The 20971-nt window shown below is 37.4% G+C and overlaps 1 long non-coding RNA gene across 1 annotated transcript in view; it reads right to left on the bottom strand.

The window, feature by feature from the left end:
* Nucleotides 1–20971, bottom strand: part of LOC132425589 (uncharacterized) — a 118382-nt gene that overhangs the window by 42594 nt on the left and 54817 nt on the right. The window lies entirely within an intron of this gene.

A 20971-nucleotide genomic window follows, 5' to 3' on the forward strand; every position in this document is an offset into this window, starting at 1 on the left:
CCTAAGTGCCTGCCTCCCCACAATATGATCATGTGGGGCAAAGAAAGAGAATTTTATTTCTCCTTAAATTTTGAAATATCTTATATATACATAAAAGTATAAAAATAATATAATAAATTATGAATGTATTTACCTCACCAGTAAAGAAATAAAATGTGACAAATACAGTCACAGATAGAGTTGGAGTCCCTTTTTACCTTTTACAAAGGCATCACCCTTCCTTCCTCCTCAAAAGTAATGACTATCCTGAATTTTGTGCCTACCTTCATAGTCTCATCAAGTAACTTAATAAGCCTTAATACATAGTTTACTTTCGGATTTTGCATACAATTTTATAAAATTTTGTATGAAATTCTTGTAAATTTTGTATAGACACTTGCAGTAGGCAACTTCCAATGTGACTCCCAGTGACCCCCCACGTGTTGATATTCACATCCTTGTGAAACACCTTCCCTGTGAAACTGGGCTGAACCTAGTGACTTACCTCTAAAGAAAAGAATATAGCAATAGTGATGGAACATCACTTCCATGATAAGGATGCAAAAGACTGTGACTTACAACTGGCTAATGCTCTCTTATGCTGACATTTTCTGTTGCCTTCTTTCTCACTTGTTCTAATAAAACAAGCTGCCACATAGATGCACTATGGATAGAACCACTTGGCAACAAAAGCTCGGTGGAATTTAAAGGTTCCAGATCCTTGAGCCACCTGAACCCAACTAAATGTCTCCATTCCAGTTGCCATTTTCCCTCTCTTTCTGTATCAATGTTCTAACTCTTACATAAGAGTCCTGACAAGCCTGTAATTTAGCAGCACTCAAGATCAGACTCATGTCTGTTTTTTGGCTATACTAGCCCTAGAGCTACAAAAAATAAACTTTTTTGAGGTCAATCATTGTAATGCTGGTCCTCTGACTATCTCATCAGCAAAGAATTTAAAACTCTTAACCTATCTTAAGTGCTGTCAGAAATATCCAGCCCATCTCACAGTTTTGTATTCTTTATTCCTATTAAAATACAACAGCCACTGGATAATAATGTATAGTACAGCTACTGTATAACACAGGGAACTCTACTCAATATTCTGTGATAACCTATATGAGAAAAGAATCTAAAAAGAATGAATATATGTATATATATAACTGAATCACTTTGCTGTAGACCTAAAACTAACACAACATTGTAAATCAACTCTACTCCAATAAAATTAACACACACCACACACCAGCCAGCTGGTTTGCCAAAGACCTGCATTCCAGATGACCACACATAATGAGTAAAGTAAATGTTTGGCACTGTATGTCATTATTACTAGTATCCTATTTCCGAGGCTATAGGGTCATCACAGCTTTCAAGCCATTCAGACCAGAGAAGCAACCTGACCTGCTAGCACCCTGATCTCAGACTTCTAGCCTCCAGAACTGTGAGGAATAAATGTCTGTTGTTTATTAGTCACCCAGTCTACTTTGTTATAACAGCCCAAACTTACTAAGAAAGGAAAGAACAAAAATCTCATTACTTTTAGATGATAACATTATCTACACATCAGTGCTTCTCAAATTTTCCATGGTAAGAATCAGCTTTTTTCCCTGATCTCTCACAGACTGAGCTTGTAAAATACAATAGAATCTTGAGAAAAAGAAAAATAAAGACATACAAAATACAAACCAAAATTTTTATTGTTAGATTCTGCAGATATATAATTACCCTATCAAAGTACTATGAAAGTTTCTTACCTCTTACTCTCAATTTCTTATCTCATTGCAGACCAGTAACAAACAGTTTGGGAACTAGCACTGGCTCATGAAACACACACATTACATTGAGTAACACACAGAAAAAATTTAAATCTATGTCAGATTCTTAGAATAAGAGAATTTAGCAACAGAGCTGCCTTTAAAATCAACATACAAAATCAATTATATTTATACACATCAGCAACAAACAAAAACAAGATATCTACAAATAATATAATAAAGATATCTAGAGAAAATTTGGAATGTTTATTGAGATATATTAAAGAACTAAATAAAGCCACATTTATTGATACACAGAATATATTTTGTTTTAGTGTTAATTCTTCACCAATTGGTTTATAAATTCAAATGTGAAACTCCTCTTTCATCCAGGTATTGATAATTTGGGCTCTTTCTCCCATCCTCCTTACCCCCCTCCCTTCTACTTTCTCTCTCAATCAGTCTACTAGGGGTTTCTCAATTTTACTGAACTTTTAAAAGAACAAGATTTGGGCTTTTGAAGTTTTTTCTGTTCCTTGTTTTCTACTGATATTTCAATGATTTCTGCATTTATTATTATTTCTTTTGTTTTTACTTCTCTGGGTTTACTTTGCTCTTCTTTTCCTAGCTTCTTAAAGTGGAAGTTTAGGTCATTGGATTTTAGCCCTTTTTTCTTTTTCATTTCTACTATAAGCATTTAGAGATGTAAATTTTCTTCTAAGCACTGCTATAGCCACATCCCATAAATTTTGATATTTTGTATTATCTATATTCATAGATTATCTAAAGTATCAATATGTTCAACTTTCCTTTGATTTCTTCTTTGATTCATAGATTATTTAGAAGCGTGTTATTTAATTTCCAAGTACTGGATGGTGTTTCCCAAGGTATTTTAATGTTATTGATATTTTATCTGATTTCAAAATGGTCAGCAAACATTCTCTGTACAATATCAATTCTTTTAAATTGAGACTTACTTTATTGCCTAGAATATAATGTTTCTTGTGTAATGTACCATGTGCACTCGAAAAGAATGTGCATTTTGCAGTTATTGACTACAGTGTTTTATAAATATTATTAAGGTCAAGGTGGCTGATAATGTGGTTCAGATGCACTATGTCTTTACTGATTTTTTTTTCCCTCTGCAGAGGGGAACATCTGGTGAACATTCATATGGGACACAAATGTTCTTCCACACTGAGCCTATTCTGAGAGGTTCATCCACATCATACTCTTCCCCAATTCTCTTTGTTGTGAAGCTTCCAATTTTATTCTTTCCACCAGAGCATAATTCCTAGCTCCCAAACTGGTGTGCACTAATGCTTCTGCACAGCTCTCCCTCCAGGCATAACAAATAATCATAGGTACTCCTTGAAGTTCAACCCAATGAGAGCTAAGAGTTTCTTTTCTCTAGTATTTTTCAGAGCTACTCCTGAGTGGGGCTGTAACATTGCAACAGCTCACTTTTGGATAGTGTGTGAAACCATCCACAAACCATGCTCAGATGGTTCTCCCTCGGCCAATTGGTCATATGGAATTCCACATGAGGCTATAGGTATAGGCTGAGGAAGAGTTAGAAATACAGCAGAAATTGGTGCCCTGGGAGTGTGAACCACATGATCATGAACCTAACTTGAGAGAGTCCTGCTCAGATGCCATCTTGATGCATCCACTTGATGATAGAGCACTGCCAGGCACACCAAATCCAAGGCTTTATGAATAAAATCATTCCCATTTTGTTATTTTTGTGATGGGCAGCTTAGTTCTCATGGTTATTTGAGCATTCAGGATGGGAGGTTCTGGTTTCTCAAAAAGAAGCTGTTTCTGAGAGGTTATCTTGTCTACAGTGTTAGGTACAGTTTTCTCGGGCACTGTATGAAAATCGTTAGTGCATGACTCAGAACTTCAAGTGATGGCCAGAAGGCTTGAATCCTAGTGCTGACCCTACTCTTACAGTTTGGTTCTCTTTTCATCCCATGGGCTAAAAGTTTGCACTGAAGTCCACAGCTACTGAAAATCGTGAATGAATCTAGGAGACAAAGTGTTTATTTTTTCTAATATATGTCACCTATTATAAACTTACTTATTCACTGAATATCATTTTGTGCATAACAAAAATAAATAATAAAATAAAAAAATTTTTAAAGAAGCTGTTTCTTAAAAAGAAAATCATTCTTTGACTAATATGGCATATATTTGCTCCCAAACCCTAGGACCTTCACTGTGAGTCTTCTTTTAGGGTATGCTCAGACCCAAGAAAGCAATGTGAGCTACCACAAAGATGCCAAACCATGGAATCTACTACATCTTCAAGATTAAGCAGTGAGCCTCTTCCACAGCAACATAAACAACCCGAAGAGCCTTCTCTTATTCTAAGTGCCATTCAAATTGGAAACCTCAGAGGTTATGTCATAGCTAGTCCAGCAGTACACCCAAACATGTCAGACTTTGCTTAAAATATCCATAGAGAACCAAAAAGCTTTGGACTTCTTTCTTAGTGATGGGGGACTTGAGATGCAGCAATTTCTCTTTTACTTTGGAGAAGATATCACAGCTTGCTCTGGACTACTGGATTCCAGAACGTTTCCTGATGTGGAAGGCTAATAAATTTTCAAGAATCTATCCCCACTCTGGCAAGTGTCTTATTGAAGCATAGAATATTCTTGCTACTTCCCAATCATCAAGTCTAATCAGCATGATTTCATCAAGATTGTGGATGAGCATTATGTTCTTTGGATACTGAGATAACAAGGCTCTTGCAAACCAAATAGTAACTGAGAATTGAGAATTGACATATCCCTGAGGAAGACTGTGAAGATATGCTTCAGCCCTTGCCAAGGAAAAACAAAATGCCTCTGGTGTTCTCTACTTATTAAAATAGATGAAAAGAGAAAAAAAGGTTCTGCCTGATTAACAGTGGTCTATGTGTCAGGAGTCATATTGATTTGTTCTGGTAAGAGATCTCAACTGAAATAACAGACACTGTCATAGTCACCACAAGATTAAATTTATAATAACCTACTATATTTTTCCAGGATCCAAACTTATTCTTCACAAGGCAAAAAGACAAACTAAATGTAGATATTATAGAAATAACCATTTCTGTAGCCTTTACGGTGACACTAATTTTCTGTGAATCTCCCTGGGTTGGGGGATTGTTTTATTTTACTATTTTGGTAGGTAAAATACAATAAAAAAGAATTTAGAGGCTTTCAATGGGCTCTATCAAAATAACCCTTACTCCATGGGTCAGGAAGTAAATGGGAGGAATTCTGTGGTGGTTGCATCTGCCTAAACCAGTGATACACCCTGGAAATGGGAAATTATGAGAGCATCACAAATCTACTCAGTCTTTCATGAAAAACAACTAAGCCAAAATGTTTTAATCACCTGACCCACTGAAGTCCCTACCACCAATGGACCACAGTGGTATTCTGGGTCCCCAGTAAGCCCCTATAAGTTGTAGCTATTTTCCTTTCCCCCGTGTGTAGTTATATAAATCAGTGGCTTCAGGTCTCTTTGGGAAAGGCTAAGAGTACATTATGTACCTGAAGTACATCATCACAGAAGTACATTATGTACCTGAAGTACATCATCACAGAACCTTTTTATCCCACTTTCCCTTTATTCAAGGATCCCTGAATACGTGAATCACTCAATGAGAGGCCATGACTTTTATATGCTGGGGACTCAAGCAGACTTCGGTTCAACAAAATGGGTCTAGTGCTTTTAGAATACATTCTCACGCATACCATCCAGGTTTCTGCCCACAAACATTAATAAAAAGAATATATATATATATATATATATATATATAATTGAGTCTAAGCCTCTACTCATACGGCTTACTCTGTCCTTGCCCCCTGAGGCACGCTAGACCTGTACTCCAGTTACAGGTCAGTTGGCAATGACTAGAGGTGGGCTATGACGTAGAACTGCATCTCGCTGGGAGGCAGCTGGCTCAGACGAGGTCCTTAAAATTCTTCAGGAAGAAGAATAACTTAGCCGACAAAGGATGATTTGCATGTGCTCCTAAGGGAGACTCGGTGGGTTGGAAAGTTTGGGGCCACTCAAGTACATCTGAATTTCCAAAACATTCATCTTCCAATTCTTGGGCTCTCACTTTCCCAACTGATATCTTAACTTTCCCTTAAAAGAACTGGTAAATTATGAATTCAATCTATGTCTTAATTCAACAAACTAAGATTAGATTCTGCATCTGACTTATGGATATGTTGGCTCTGGATCTAAAAGGGACAAGAGATGCCTTCAGTGCACCAGTGGAGGCTCCCTAGCACTTGAGATCATGTCTTGAACTTAAAACCTTAGTTTTGCTATTTTTTAAGCTCTCTAGTGCAGTTAGATGTAGCCCACCTACAGTCCATGTATTCCTCCTTCTTGTCATAGTGGTTCATTTTAGAAACAATTTAGTCTGACAAAACCAATTTTTTTCCAATACACGCTTCATTCTATGTGTTCAAGTACGTGCTTTACCACGATATACTATAGTTTGGGTGTTCCATCCTCTGGTCCTAGTGATATCTTTAAAGATATCACAATTTTGTCTGACAAAACCAATTTTTTTCCCAATACACCTCCATTGTGTTCAAGTACATGTTTTACCACGATATACTATAGTTTCGGTGTTCCATCCTCTGGTCCTAGTGATATCTTTAAAGCCTTCAAACACGACCAATTATGTATTCACAATTCCTTGAGAGTTTGTGGCCTGCACCATTCTTGGTATTGATTTTTGCATTGTGAGGGTTCCAACAGAAAGAGTTAAGTTCACACTGATATTGCTTAAGCACCAAGAATTGATTACTGGCTAATAAATGGCTTATATAATCATTGAGCTAGCAGAAAAATCAGACTATTGGCTCAGCTTCCAGGAATGGAAAGTGATAACACAAAACTCAACTGACACAGCAGGAAACCATTTGGCAAGTACATCAGGAGGCTTTCCCTAGAGCCGCCAGCTCCAAGAACCATGCCACCTCTCTACCACAAGAAACCCACATGCCAAGGTGAGAAGCTGCCACCTCCAGAAGAACTGTCTGGCCTCTGCTAAGAGCCATCAGTAAAATAGATCTGTCCACTGACTTCAGTTCTCATTGAAGTCTCCTGTGAGTATATCTGACTGAGAAACCCATCCCAGAACTCTGGCTGCAAGGAAATCTAGGAAATAACAGTTGTTTGCTTTCCAAGCTCTGCTAAATAAGAAGGCAGATGAATAAATAAAAGAAAGATGAATGAAAAACAAGCCAATCCATATGATCTACCCCAACACTTTAGGGGGGAAAACTGTACGAGGCTCTATGTTCCAAAAGTTCACAGCACTGTTAGCAATTTCAAAAAAATGTGGAAACAGGAGGATTGTACCTAGGTCTATGTCCAGTTGTATACATAGACAGGAAAAACAAACTCTCACACAGTAGGAAATGAGTGAATTATAGCTACATGGATGATTCTTAGCAACATAACGTTGAGAGAATAAAGCAAGTCAAAACTACTATATACAGCATGATATGATCTTCATAAAGCTCCAAAGCAAACAAACTATATTGTTTAAGGATACATGCATAAGTAGTATAACTATACTTGAAAAAGCAATGAAATTATCACCATCAAATTCATGAGGGAAGAAAGAGATTAGAATTGAGAAGAAATATTTCAGTGGAGCTGGCAATAGTCTAGTTGATAGGTTGGCTGTGGGTACTCATTTTATTACTATACTTCAAAACATGTTACATTCCATGTTTATGTATTATACAGTTATATGCTAAAAAATTTTTAAACCTATGTGACTTAGGTTGCATAAAAAAAGCATGAGATTCAAATAAAAGAAAATAAAATATTAATAGCTTTTCTACTTTATGTATGATCAACATATGTGCTGTACCCACTTCAGGTAATAAAGTTTAAGGAGAATATTGTCAAGCTATAGGGTCTTTATAGAAGTGCTTCTCAACCTTGATTGTACATTGAAATCATCTGGGAGCTTTAAAAAACACTGATGTCAGCTTCCCACCACTGGGAAGATGATGTAGTGGGTCTGAGGTGTAGCCTGGGTACCAGAAGTTCATAAATCTCTCCAGGTGATAACATTTGTATGCAAGGTTGCAAACTACTGCTTTAGAGGAATACAACCGAGATTCGATGATCCCACAAGAGAGGCATCAAATGAGTACTGATCCCTAGAGAAAGAAATGGCTAAACTGGGGAACAACGTTGGCAGAGCTGTCACGTTAAAGGGGGAGTAGATTTATTCTGTCTACTTCAGACAGTCTGCAACACTAACATCCCATATCTGGTGTTTCTCTCAAAATGTAAGTCTTACGTCTAAGAAATTTGGGGGTTCCTACAGGTCATGTTTTCATGTTTCTGGGGTCTTAATGTAGCCAGATATGCTCAGCATACTGAGTTACGCATTGCTAGTATTTTATACATGGATTTAAGGAATTTAGGATTCCTCTTTGGTGAAGGTAACTGTTTATCAATCAGGAGAGCAGACATATGGAGAAAGACTGTTACAACTGCACTCCAGAGACAGGCAGGCAGAGATCAGGGACCCAGTGCAGGGTGAATTTTCTCAAACAATGAGGACAGTTTACCAACTTAACCTAAAGGTCTAAAGGTCTGCAAATGTGTGTGTGCATACTGGTTAGGCAAAAGTTTAGGAGATGTGACAGTGTACCTACAGAAGATAAGCCAACCTATGATATTCTGTTCCCATAAGTACATTTACTAAAACACACTTCTGTTGTCTTAACAGCCAAAATAACCTGATAGGTTATTAAGCTGATGGCTAAGTGATCCTCCCCTTCCCCAGGACACCCACCCTGCACATAGTTACTTGTATCCAGATCATCTATAACTAGTTAACTCACTCAGAAAATAATATTAATATAGTCCCAGTTCTGTCTTCCAGCCCCTTGTGGGTGTGTTAGCTTCATTCTGCTCTACAGAATTCACCTCAAATCTAGCAAATGTGTGCTTCAGGCAATAAATAAGGAGAAGTAAAAAGAAAATGTGGATGATTATTGCCAACCTATCCTCCTTGCTAACAAAGCACAGTAAAGTGTATACTTAGTAGAAATTGTGGTGGGAGAAGCATATGACCAACTCACAAAGTCTTCGAAAGTGCAACTTAGAAAAATGCACAGATGAAGCAAAGAAGCTCCCAGTTACAGAGTTGGGGGCTTTTGTCCCAAAGCCCAGTGCACAAGTCCAATAAACTAGACTGGACTACATGGAGATCTCTGCTACCCAAGCAAAGATGGCTGGCATGGATGAAAATGAACAGTGTGAAGCCATGCTTTGCCGATTTCCCCTGCTGACTCCAACTAATACATGGTGTGGTATCACATGGAAAATCTACCTCCAAGCCAGAAAATAGCAGATGAGAAAAAAGACTAAAAGAGAGAGTAATGGCATTCATAACCCCACCTATTCCAGGCCTTCTCAGGTCAAAGTAAGAGGTGGAGCAGGGAGTTTAAGCAGAGAGAAGGAGAAACCCCCTCCCATTTGTTCCTTATTCTTCCAGATTGAAGGACTGGAAGAGAGGATCAACATTATACCCACACATGACTTTCAGCCCCTTTGACATCTCGGCCTTAGAAAATGTGGCTCCATCAGAGTTCCTGAACTTGAATAACTCCTCTCCTCCTTGTGGAATGAAGCTTATTTCCTTTCTTTGCTTCTGACTTTTTTTTTGTGGAAATGGTAAAAGCTGGAGAAAGGAAGGTCCCTGAGTTCCATCAAGAGATGAACATATCCTTTCAGGAATGAAGCACTAATGCAATTTTCAGGTACAAACAGAAGCATATTGTGGGTGTTTTAAGACTCAGCCTTAAAAATAACCTTCAAAGATTCTGCGCCACGCATGTCACAGCCAATACCAATTCTTGGTGGGTAGGGAGGAAAAACTACCATTTGTTGAGAATCTACCTATGAAGCGACAGGCACTGTGCTAGGAGGTAAATATCACCCTGTTGGGCTCAGGGTTGTTATATCCCATGTTACAGACAGAAATAGAGGCTTGGGAAAATTTGCTTTCCTGCCCATTAGATAATAGCAGAGCCAGGATTCAACCAAACCACGTCTCCAACACCCATGTTCTTTCTACTATAGCACAGGCTTTATTTCAAAGGTGAGATCCTAGACATAGGGGAGAATATGTGAAAATGCCTAAGAGGAGGTAATGATCTCTTCCATCTCAAGAAAAGAGTCAAAAATAACCACAGCCAGAACCAAATCAGAATGTTGCTCTCCCTAGCCTGGCAATCTTACTTGAAGAAGGGAATGGCGGGAATAGTAGAAAGGAAGTTCACTGTCAAATGTTCTCAACCAGAAGTAATTGATCTGAAACATGCATACCAGACAGGAAAAGTAATTTAGAAAACTATAAAATCAGTGATTGGGGGATAATATATTTAGTTTAAAAAGAAATGGACTTAATATGGAAACATGCATGGATGCCCTTTCTCATGTGCGTCACCTGCATCTCATATAGTCACACCCAGGGGTGTGTTGCCTAGAAAACTACTTTTATCAAAACCCAAACCTTATGAGGACAAGCTATGTTTCACATTCTAAAACTTGCATGTCTAAACACCTTGAGAACTAGACAAGCCTGCCAGTACTTCTGATAGTCACGATTCATTCAACATAAATGCATTGTACATCTTCTAGCAGACATGGAAGCCCTCAGCTGCCCATTTTCTTTTCAAAGCTCTACCTTTATCAAAGCTGTTATTAAATTCCTCTAATTACATTAGAAGGGAAGCTTCAAGCATCTATTATTTGCCTTTAACAACTACCTCTAGCGTTTGATAATCTCTCTTTTTTTTTTTTTTTTTAATGAGAACACTATGCCTTAGGCCCAGAGCAAACTGCAGGTGATTGTAGAAGCAGCCAGCTACAGGCAAAAAGAAGGGCTGAAGGACACCCATGGGATGGGAGGAAGGGAAAAAACAAAGCTATGGAACCATAAATAAAAATGTTTCCTGTAAATAAAGGAACTCATTTAAAGAAAGAAGAGAGGATAACTAAATAATTCAGGGTGGAAGACAAATCATGCAGATTTTCTAAAACTCGGGCTTATCCTTTCCATATCCCCCTGCAGAACATTAGCTTCCCCAGAGCACAGTTTGAAAACCTTACATCTAGCTGAGCTCTCACGGCCTCCTCCACATGTGTGATCTCAAGAGCAGAGAACAATTCTTTATATGCCAAACTAATGAAGTTTCGTTATGTATTGGAAATTCATGATAATGATTTTTAGAAAAGTGTGCAGATCAAATCTCATGTGAAGTGTTGTTGTACTACTGTATGTCACTTAGGAAATTCTTAAGCAGGTCCCTTGCCTTAGCACTCCCACCGGGGTGGTTCCTCAATATTTCTATAATCAAGGGAGTATAACAAAGGCCCAGGAATTTTTTTGACAAAACACCCTTCATAAGTTACAGAAGCCAAAGTCAGATTCTCCACTGAGTTCTAGGGCCACTGGCGACCCCACATTTTAAAACTGCATTTGGTTCCATAGAAGACACTTGGTAAGTGTGTGCCAAACTTATAAACCAATTACTACCTTCTCACTTCCATTAGCAAAATTTGCACCCAGGCAAAACATCAGATGGGAAAGCTAGAAGGAATCCTATAGACATCATGCATTTCCCCTAGACAGACAGGCCCAAGGTCTTCAACACCAGTTTAATCCCCTCAGGACAATTCACAATTATTTCCAGACTAGGAGCTCCAGACCCTGATACTGATACAAATTCATACCTGACAACTCCACCTGGATGTCCACCTACCTCTCCAAGTCAACATGATCAAAACTGACCCATCGTCTTTTCACCAAAATCCCTTCTTTCCCTGCTTCAGTCATAGATAGTGATCTCACCATCTACTCAGTTTCCTAATCTAGAAAATCCAGCAAATTACTCCTTCCTCATTAAGTCTCATCAACTCTGCCTCCAAAGTCTCCCTCATTTCTGCCCTCTTCCTTGTCCACATCCTTAGCCCTCATCCCCTCTTACTAGGACTATTAAAATAGCCATGAAACCAAGTAAGATCCCTAAACTTCTTCCTGCCTCCTGCCATCATCCTCAAAGCAGCATGAAGACATCTTTCTAGAACCCAAATCTGATTGCACTCCTTCCCTGCATTGAAGCCTAAGCAGATTCCCACTTTCTTTAAGATGAAGACCAATTCCTGGGCAAGCCTGTAAGAGACCTTTAAAAGCTGGTGTCAACCTGCATGTCCAGTCTCTTTCCCCAAAACTCTGACACTACATGCCTCATGCTTCACTACACAAAACTTGTCATTCCCATAATGTGCCTGTATTTTAGCATATGCTGTGATATCTGTCTAAAATGACCTCCCCTTGCTTTTTATGTGGCAAATACCTACCTATCTTTCAAGATCTGGCTCCTGCATCACTTTCCCTGAAAGATCTTCCTTCCTCCCCCAGGCTACTAGTTGCTCCTTTTTCTGTACCACCATCATGCCCTCTACCTGCCTTTTGTGGGCTGAATTGGGTCCCCCAAAAATATATGTTCAAGTCCTAACCCCCAATACCTCTGACCTTATTTGGAACTAGGTATTTTGTAGATGTAATCAAGTGGAGATAAGGTGATACTGGATTAAGGTGAGCCCTCATCCTTATAATTGTCCTTACAAGAAAAGGGAAATTTAGACAGAGACAGACAGACAGGGGTGAATGTTGTGTGAATACAGAGAAGATATAAGTATGAGGGTGTACATTAAGATAAATTCCTAGTGCTATTGTCCAGGAGAATGTCATTAATGAAACTATCAGCTTGCCATCTGTAACCCAGAGGATGTGGTCCTTCAGCTTTCTTCTCTCACTGTTCAGAACAGCTGTCTAACACTTTGAGGTAAAGGAAAGGGCACAGAGAGTAACCTGGCTGTTTTTGTAACCTAAATGGCTGCAAATTTGGGTTCACAATAAATGCCCTTGTGTATTTATTTTATCGTTTTTAAAATAAGTTCAATAAGAAAAATGGATAACTCTAAAATGCCCTTTATAAAGACGTAGACATAGAGAATGGACTTGAGCACACAGCGACATAGAGAATGGACTTGAGGACACAGCAGGGGAGGGGAAAGTCAGGGCGAAGTGAGAGGAGCATTGACACATGTACACTATCGAGTGTAAAACAGTTAGCTAGTGGGAAACAGCAGCATAGCACAGGGAGATCAGCTTGGTGCTTTGCGATGACCCAGAGACATGGGATAGGGAGGGTGGGAGGGAGGCTCAAGAGGGATGGGGTATATGTATGCATATGACTGATTCACTTTGTTGTATAACAGAAACTAATACAGTATTGTGAAGCAATTATACACCAATAAAGATCTATTAAAAAAATAATAAAATAAAATGCCCTTTACATCACTGCATTAACTCACAGACACCCACGGAAAAAGTCTCAGTTAAAATTTACATGCTCTTTACTTGATTCCTCCTTTTCTTCATCATTTCCTTTTCCCCTGAGAAATTAGAAACAGAACTAAAGACTCAGGTCAAAAATTAAGGGAAAGAGAAATCTTCAGATAGAAAAAAAAAGACCTCTGTTTTTAGTTCCTGAAAGTTATAATATTTTTGAGGTATTGAACAGCATTGTTTTTGTCAACTGAAGATTCTCTCTGCATTGAAACACTGCTCTCCACAAATGTGTACCACTGATGAATGGGATTTTGTCTTCACTTATCCCTTTTAAAATGAGTCTCTTTGGAAGAAAAGGTCCCCTGAAAAATCATCTTGTGGCTAACCTGCTCCTGAGGAAACCACCTTGGGAATCAGGATCTCAAAATCCCTTCATAGCAGGTGTGGCTGCTAAAGAGAGTAACCCCCAAGTTCATTAGAAATAACTTTCACTGGGACATTAGCCCAGGAATCTCAACTTATTCATACTGAATTGCTAATATTACTTTATGGCCACCTTTGTTATTTCCACATCTTCAGAAAAAAATAGAGTGATAAGAAAAGGCATGAATCATAAGAAGGAGCAGATAGAGATTTTCAGTTGGCTTCTCAAATGTTTTGACAAATGATCATTTACATGTGCCATTCTTGACGTAAGTCCTTCCTAATTTATCCAGTTCTGGTCCTTTCTACGTATTACTTACAATGGTGTGCTGATAGACTAAATCAAAGCCAAGGAGTGACTGCTTTATAGGACTTTTAAAGATTACTCTCCCAAGGGGAGAAGGAAGGAGGGAGGGGCAACATAGGGGTAGGGGATTAAGAGGAACAAACTATTATGTATAAAATAAATTGCAAGGATATATTGTACAACATGGGGAATATAGCCAATATTTTATAATAACTATAAATGGAGTATAAACTTTAAAAATTGTGACTCACTATACTGTACACCTGTAACTTATATAATAATGTAATCAACTATACTTCAATAAAAACTTTTTGAAAAATAAAATAAATTCCATAAAATAAAAAAATAAAGATTACTCTCCCATTAGATATGATGTTGCACTAAAAACAGTCTCCATTTATTGAGTTCCCAAAACTGAAATGCTTCAGAAGGGTTAAGTCTACAATTCTTTTGCAATTATATAAAGAAAAAAGAAACAAACAGAAAAACAAAGAAAAGCTCCAACCCAAATTATTTAAAATCTTCCTGTGGCAAAAGAATAACTGAAGTCAAGATATGGAACAGTTACATGAGATCAATTAAACCATGTGTGCCAAGGCCCGACTGACATACTTAGAAAATAGGCCATAAGTGGTGTGTGTGCAGAAACGAGTGCTTGTGGTTATGTTCAGTTTGTTTAAACAATAAAGAATTTAGGCTATCTGTGTGACAATTCTTATCACACAGATTGTTTAGTCTGGAGGAGGTAGGTTGAAGATGACTAGAGTAATTTCCCATTCTCAAAGACCTTATTCCACGGATTAGTCCACGTCATGCCCCCTTTGCAGCCTGCCTGGACAGAACGGGATCATGGCCTGGGAATGAGCCAGAGAAATATGTTGGGGCACAGGGGTGAGAGGGGTGGTGTTGAAAGATGTAGTCTGTTATCTAAGATAGAGTAAGGAGGACTGGGCAAGGCCACAAGGGTTCTTCTAAAAGACCTGGCAAGCTGGGGAAGCAGGCGTCAGACACATGGCTAAGGCTGGGCAGTAAGGATCTCTAGTCACCAGAGGGAACAGGTTGTGTAAGAAGAGAAGCAAAGACTTAAAAAAAACACCAAAAAACCCCACAAAAGGCAGAGGCCAGAGGCCCCACCAGCTGAAGAGTAGAAAAACTCCAAAAATAGCACTGCCTTCTAAGAAACTGTAAGACTTCCTTGACAATTTGCAGGATCTGTCATTTTGATAAGCCACTGGCCTTGATTATTTTCAGAGTGGCTGTGGTGAAAAGATGTATGTGCTCAAAGAATTCAACAGCAGGGCAAATTTTGTATAAATATATTGATTCATCTGTCAATACTAGTGCCAGCACCAAACTATTTCATTATTATAGGGTTATAGGACATCTTATTATTAATAGTCTCTCTCTTATTATTCTTCTATTTCTTGAATTTCTTGGGTATTTTTATTCAACTTTTCAATGACGTTTAGACTAAATGAAGGCTGGGGAGAGACCCCTTTATAAGCCCTTTAAAGATTCCTCTCCCAATAGAAATGGGACTCTTCATCCATTTTCCCCAAAAAATTTCTACTGGGATTTTACTTGGAATAGCATTCAACTTACCAGCTTGGGAGAAACTGATATGTTCAAATAGTGTTTCTTTTAATTTAAATCTTATCTCATGTCTTTCACTGAAGTGTTGCTTTTTTTCATAATTCTCACTAAAGTCGTTTCTTGATATTTAATTCCTATTGATTTCTGAGTAGAATCAAATTTTTCATTTTGCTTTCTAATTGGTTTTAGCAAATTTAAATAGACGCAATTAATTTTTTTAAATTTATTTATTTTTTTCTTTTTAACTTTTGACCCTCTTCACCCATTTCACCCACCCTCCAACCCATGCCTCTGGCAACCTCCCATCTGTTCTCTATAACTATGACCTTGTTTTTTGGGGTTATTTTAGATTTTACTTATAAGAAAGATCATTCATACAGTATTTGTCTTTCTTTGTCTGACTTATTTTACATAGTATAATGAACCCTCAAGGTCCACTGATGTTGTCACAAATGGCAGCATTTCATTCTTTTTATTGCTGAATAACATTCCATTGTGTGTGTGTGTGTGTGTGTGTGTGTGTGTGTGTGTGTGTGAATCTACATAAACACCACATCCTCTTTATCCATTCACCTATCAATGGAGACTCAAGATTATTTCCATAGTTTAGCTATTATAAATAATGCTGCAGTAAACATGGGGGTACATGTATCTTTTCGAGTTAGTGTTTTTGTTTTCTTTGGATAAATATCCAGAAGTGGAATTGCTGGATCATATGGTAGTTATATTTCTAAATATTTTTGTGTGTAAACTTCATACTGTTTTTCATAGTGGCTATACCAATTTACAACCCCACCAATAGTGTACAAAGGTCCACTTTTCTCTGTATCTTCACCAAAATGTGTCATTTCTTGTCTTTTTGATATTAGCCATTCTAAAAGGTATGAGATTATATCTCATTGTGGTTTTGATTTGCATTTCCACGATGATTAATAACATTGAGCATTTTTTCACGTACTTCTTGGCCATGTATCATGTCTTCTTTGGAAAAAGGTCTGTTTAGATCTATTCATTTTTTAATTCGATTGTTGGAGTTTTCTCATTTGTTTGCTTGTTTGTTTGCTATTGAGTTGTATGAATTCTTTATATTTTTTGAATATTAGTCCCTTATCAGATATGTGATTTGCAAAGATTTTCTCTCATTCAGTGGGTTGTCTTCTCATTTTGTTGATCACTTTTTTTGTGCAAAAGCTTTTTATAATGATGTAGTCCCACTTATTTTTGTTTCTTTTGCTTTTGGTGTCAAATTCAAAAACTCATCTCCAACACTATGTCAAGGAGTTTACAGCCTATGTTTTCTTCTAGGAGTTTTATGGTTTCAGGTCTTACATTCAAGTCTTTGATTCACTTTAAGTTAATTTTTGAATATGATGTAAGATAGTACTTGAATTCCATTCTTTTGCATGCGGCTGCACAGTGTTTCCAACACCATTGATTGAAGAGACTATCCTTTCCCCATTGTATATTCTTGGCTCCTTTGCTCAATTAAACATATAGGCATGGGCTTATTTCTGGACTCTCTGTTCTGTTCCATTGATCTATGTGCCTGTTTTTATGCCAATACCCTAATGTTCTGATTACTATAGCATTGTAATATAGTTTGAAATCAGGGAGCCTGATGCCTCCAGCTTTGTTCTTCTCTCTCAAGACTGCTATAGCTATTTGGGGGTTTTTTTGGTGGCTACATACAAATTTTAGCATTATTTGTTCTATTTCCTTGAAAAATGCCATTTGAAATGTGAGAGGAATTACAGCAAATCTGCAGGTTGCTATCAGTAGTATGGGTATTTTAACAATATTAATTCATCTAATCTATGAGCATGGACCATCTTTCCATTTATTTGTATCTTCTTATTTTTTTCTTATTTTTTCTGTAATGTATTATAGTTTTCAATGTATGAGTCTTCCACCGTGTCAGTTAAATTTTTAAAAAATTTTTATTGGTGTATAACTGATTTACAATGTTTGTTAGTTTCAGGTGTACAGCAAAAGTCAATCTGTTATACAGATACATATATCCACTCTTTTTTAGATTATTTTCCCATATAGGCCATTACAGAGTATTGAGTAGAGTTCCCTGTGCTATATGGTAAGTCCTTATTAGTTATCTATTTTATATAGAGTAGTGTGTTTGTGTCAATCCCAGTCTTCCAATTTATCCTTCCACCACCCCTTACCCCCCGGTAACCATAAGTTTATTTTCTACATCTGTAACTCTATTTCGGTTTTGTAGATACGTTCATTTGTAGCCTTTTTTTAGATTCCACATATAAGCAATATCATATGATATTTGTCTTTCTCTGTTTCACTCAGTATGACAACCTCTAGTTCCATCCATGCTGCTGCAAATGGCATTATTTTGTTCTTTTTTATGGCTAAGTAATATTCCATTGTATATATGCAACATATCTTCTTTATCCATTCCTCCATTGATGGACATTTAGGCTGCTTCTATGTCCTGGCTATTGTAAATAGTGCTGCAATGAACATTGGGGTGCATGTATCTTTTCGAATTATGGTCTTCTCTGGATATATGTCCAGGAGTGGGATTGCTAGATCATATGGTAGCTCTATTTTCAGTTTTTTAAGGAACCTCCATGCTATTCTCCATAGTGGCTCTACCAGTTTGCATTCTCACCAACAGTGTAGGAGGGTTCCCTTTTCTCCATACCCTCTCCAGCATTTATTATTTATAGTTTTTGATGATGGCCATTCTGACCAGTGTGAGGTGATACCTCATTGTAGTTCTGATTTGTGTTTCTCTAATAATTAGTGATGTCGAGCATCTTTTCATGTGCTTTTTAACCATCTGTATGTCTTCTTTGGAGAAATGGCTATTTAGATCTTCTGCCCATTTTTTTTTTAAATTTTTTTAACATCTTTATTGGAGTATAATTGCTTTACAATGGTATGTTAGTTTCAGCTTCACAACAAAATGAATCAGTTATATATACACATATATTCCCATATCTCTTCCCGCTTGCGTCTCCCTCCCTCCCACCCTCCCTATCCCACCCCTCCAGGCGGTCACAAAGCACCGAGCTGATCTCCCTGTGCTATGCGGCTGCTTCCCACTAGCTAACTGCCTTACGTTTGGTAGTGTATATATGTCCATGCCTCTTTATTGCTTTGTCACAGTTTACCCTTCCCCCTCCCCATAGCCTCAAGTCCATTCTCTAGTAAGTCTGTGTCTTTATTCCTGTTTCACCCCTAGGTTTTTCATGACATTTTTTTTTTAAAATTCCATATATATGTGTTAGCATACGGTATTTGTCTCTCTCTTTCTGACTTACTTCACTCTGTATGACAGACTCTAGGTCTATCCACCTCATTACAAATAGCTCAATTTCGTCTCTTTTTATGGCTGAGTAATATTCCATTGTATATATGTGCCACATCTTCTTTATCCATTCATCCGATGATGGACACTTAGGTTGTTTCCATCTCTGGGCTATTGTAAATAGAGCTGCAATGAACATTTTGGTACATGCCTCTTTTTGAATTATGGTTTTCTCAGGGTATATGCCCAGTAGTGGGATTGCTGGGTCATATGGTAGTTCTATTTGTAGCTTTTTAAGGAACCTCCATACTGTTCTCCACAGTGGCTGTATCAATTTACATTCCCACCAACAGTGTAAAAGTGTTCCCTTTTCTCCACACCCTCTCCAGCATTTATTGTTTGTAGATTTTTTGATGATGGCCATTCTGACTGGTGTGAGATGATATCTCATTGTAGTTTTGATTTGCATTTCTCTAATGATTAGTGATGTTGAGCATTCTTTCATGTGTTTGTTGGCACTCTGTATATCTTCTTTGGAGAAATGTCTATTTAGGTCTTCTGCCCATTTTTGGATTGGGTTGTTTGTTCTTTTGTTATTAAGCTGCATGAGCTGCTTATAAATTTTGGAGATTAATCCTTTGTCAGTTGCTTCATTTGCAAATATTTTCTCCCATTCTGAGGGTTGTCTTTTGGTCTTCTTTATGGTTTCCTTTGCTGCGCAAAAGCTTTTAAGTTTCATTAGGTCCCATTTGTTTACTTTTGTTTTTATTTCCATTTCTCTAGGAGGTGGGTCAAAAAGGACCTTGCTGTGATTTATGTCATAGAGTGTTCTGCCTATGTTTTCCTCTAAGAGTTTGATAGTTTCTGGCCTTACATTTAGGTCTTTAATCCATTTTGAGCTTATTTTTGTGTATGGTGTTAGGGAGTGATCTAATCTCATACTTTTACATGTAGCTGTCCAGTTTTCCCAGCACCACTTATTGAATAGGCTGTCCTTTCTCCACTGTACATTTCTGCCTCCTTTGTCAAAGATAAGGTGACCATATGTGCGTGGGTTTATCTCTGTTCTGCCCATTTTTTGATTGGGTTGTTTGTTTTTTTGACGTAGAGCTGCATGAGCTGTTTGTATATTTTGGAGATTAATCCCTTGTTGGTTACTTCATTTACAAATATTTTCTCCATTCTGTGGGTTGTCTTTTCATTTTGTTTATGGTTTCCTTTGCTGTGCAAAAGCATTTAAGTTTAATTAGGTCCCATTTGTTTATTTTTGTTTTTATTTTCATTACTCTAGGAGGTGGATTGAAAAAGATCTTGCTGTAATTTATGTCAAAGAGTGTTCTCCCTATGTTTTCCACTAAAGGTTTATGGTATCTGACCTTACATTTAGGTCTTTAATCCATTTTGAGCTTATTTTTATGTATGGTGTTAGGGTGTGTTCTAATTTCATTCTTTTACATGTAGCTTCCATTCCTTTGTTAAATGTTATTCCTAGGTATTTTATTCTTTTATGCAATTGTAAATAGATTGTTTTCTTTATTCTCTCTATTAAATCAGTATTGGTATATAAAAATGCAACAGATTTTTTTGTGTATTGGTTTGTATCCTGAAACTTTCTTGAATTTGTTTATTCTAACAGTTTTTTGATGGAGTCTGTAGGGGTTTTTATGTATAATATCATGTCATTTGCAAATAGTGACAGTTTCACTTATTCCTTTTCAATTTGAATGCCTTTTATTTATTTTTCTTGCCTAATTGCTCTGGCTAGGATTTCCAATACTATATTGAATAAAAGTGGCAAGAGTGAGCATCCTTGTCTTGTTCCTGATCTTAAAGGATTTCAGCTTGTCACAGTTGAGTATGATGTTAGTTGTGGGATTGTCATATATGGCCTTTATTATGTTGAGGTATGTTTCCTCTATGCCCACTTTGTCATGAGTTTTTATCATAAATGGATGAATTTTGTCATACGCTTTTTCTGTATCTGTTTGTGTGATAATATGATTTTTATCCTTCATTTTGTTAATATGGTGTATCACATTGACTGATCTTTAGATGTGGAATAAATCCTATTTGATCATGGTGTATGACCTTTCTAATGTATTGTTGAATTTGATTTGCTAATATTTTGTTGTGGATTTTTACATCTATGTTCATCAGGCTTACTGGCCTGTCATTTTTTTTTTCTCTTGGTATCCTTGTCTGGTTTTGGTATCAGGGTA

This window comes from Delphinus delphis, chromosome 5 (assembly GCF_949987515.2).
Source record: "Delphinus delphis chromosome 5, mDelDel1.2, whole genome shotgun sequence".
Lineage (NCBI taxonomy): Eukaryota > Metazoa > Chordata > Mammalia > Artiodactyla > Delphinidae > Delphinus > Delphinus delphis.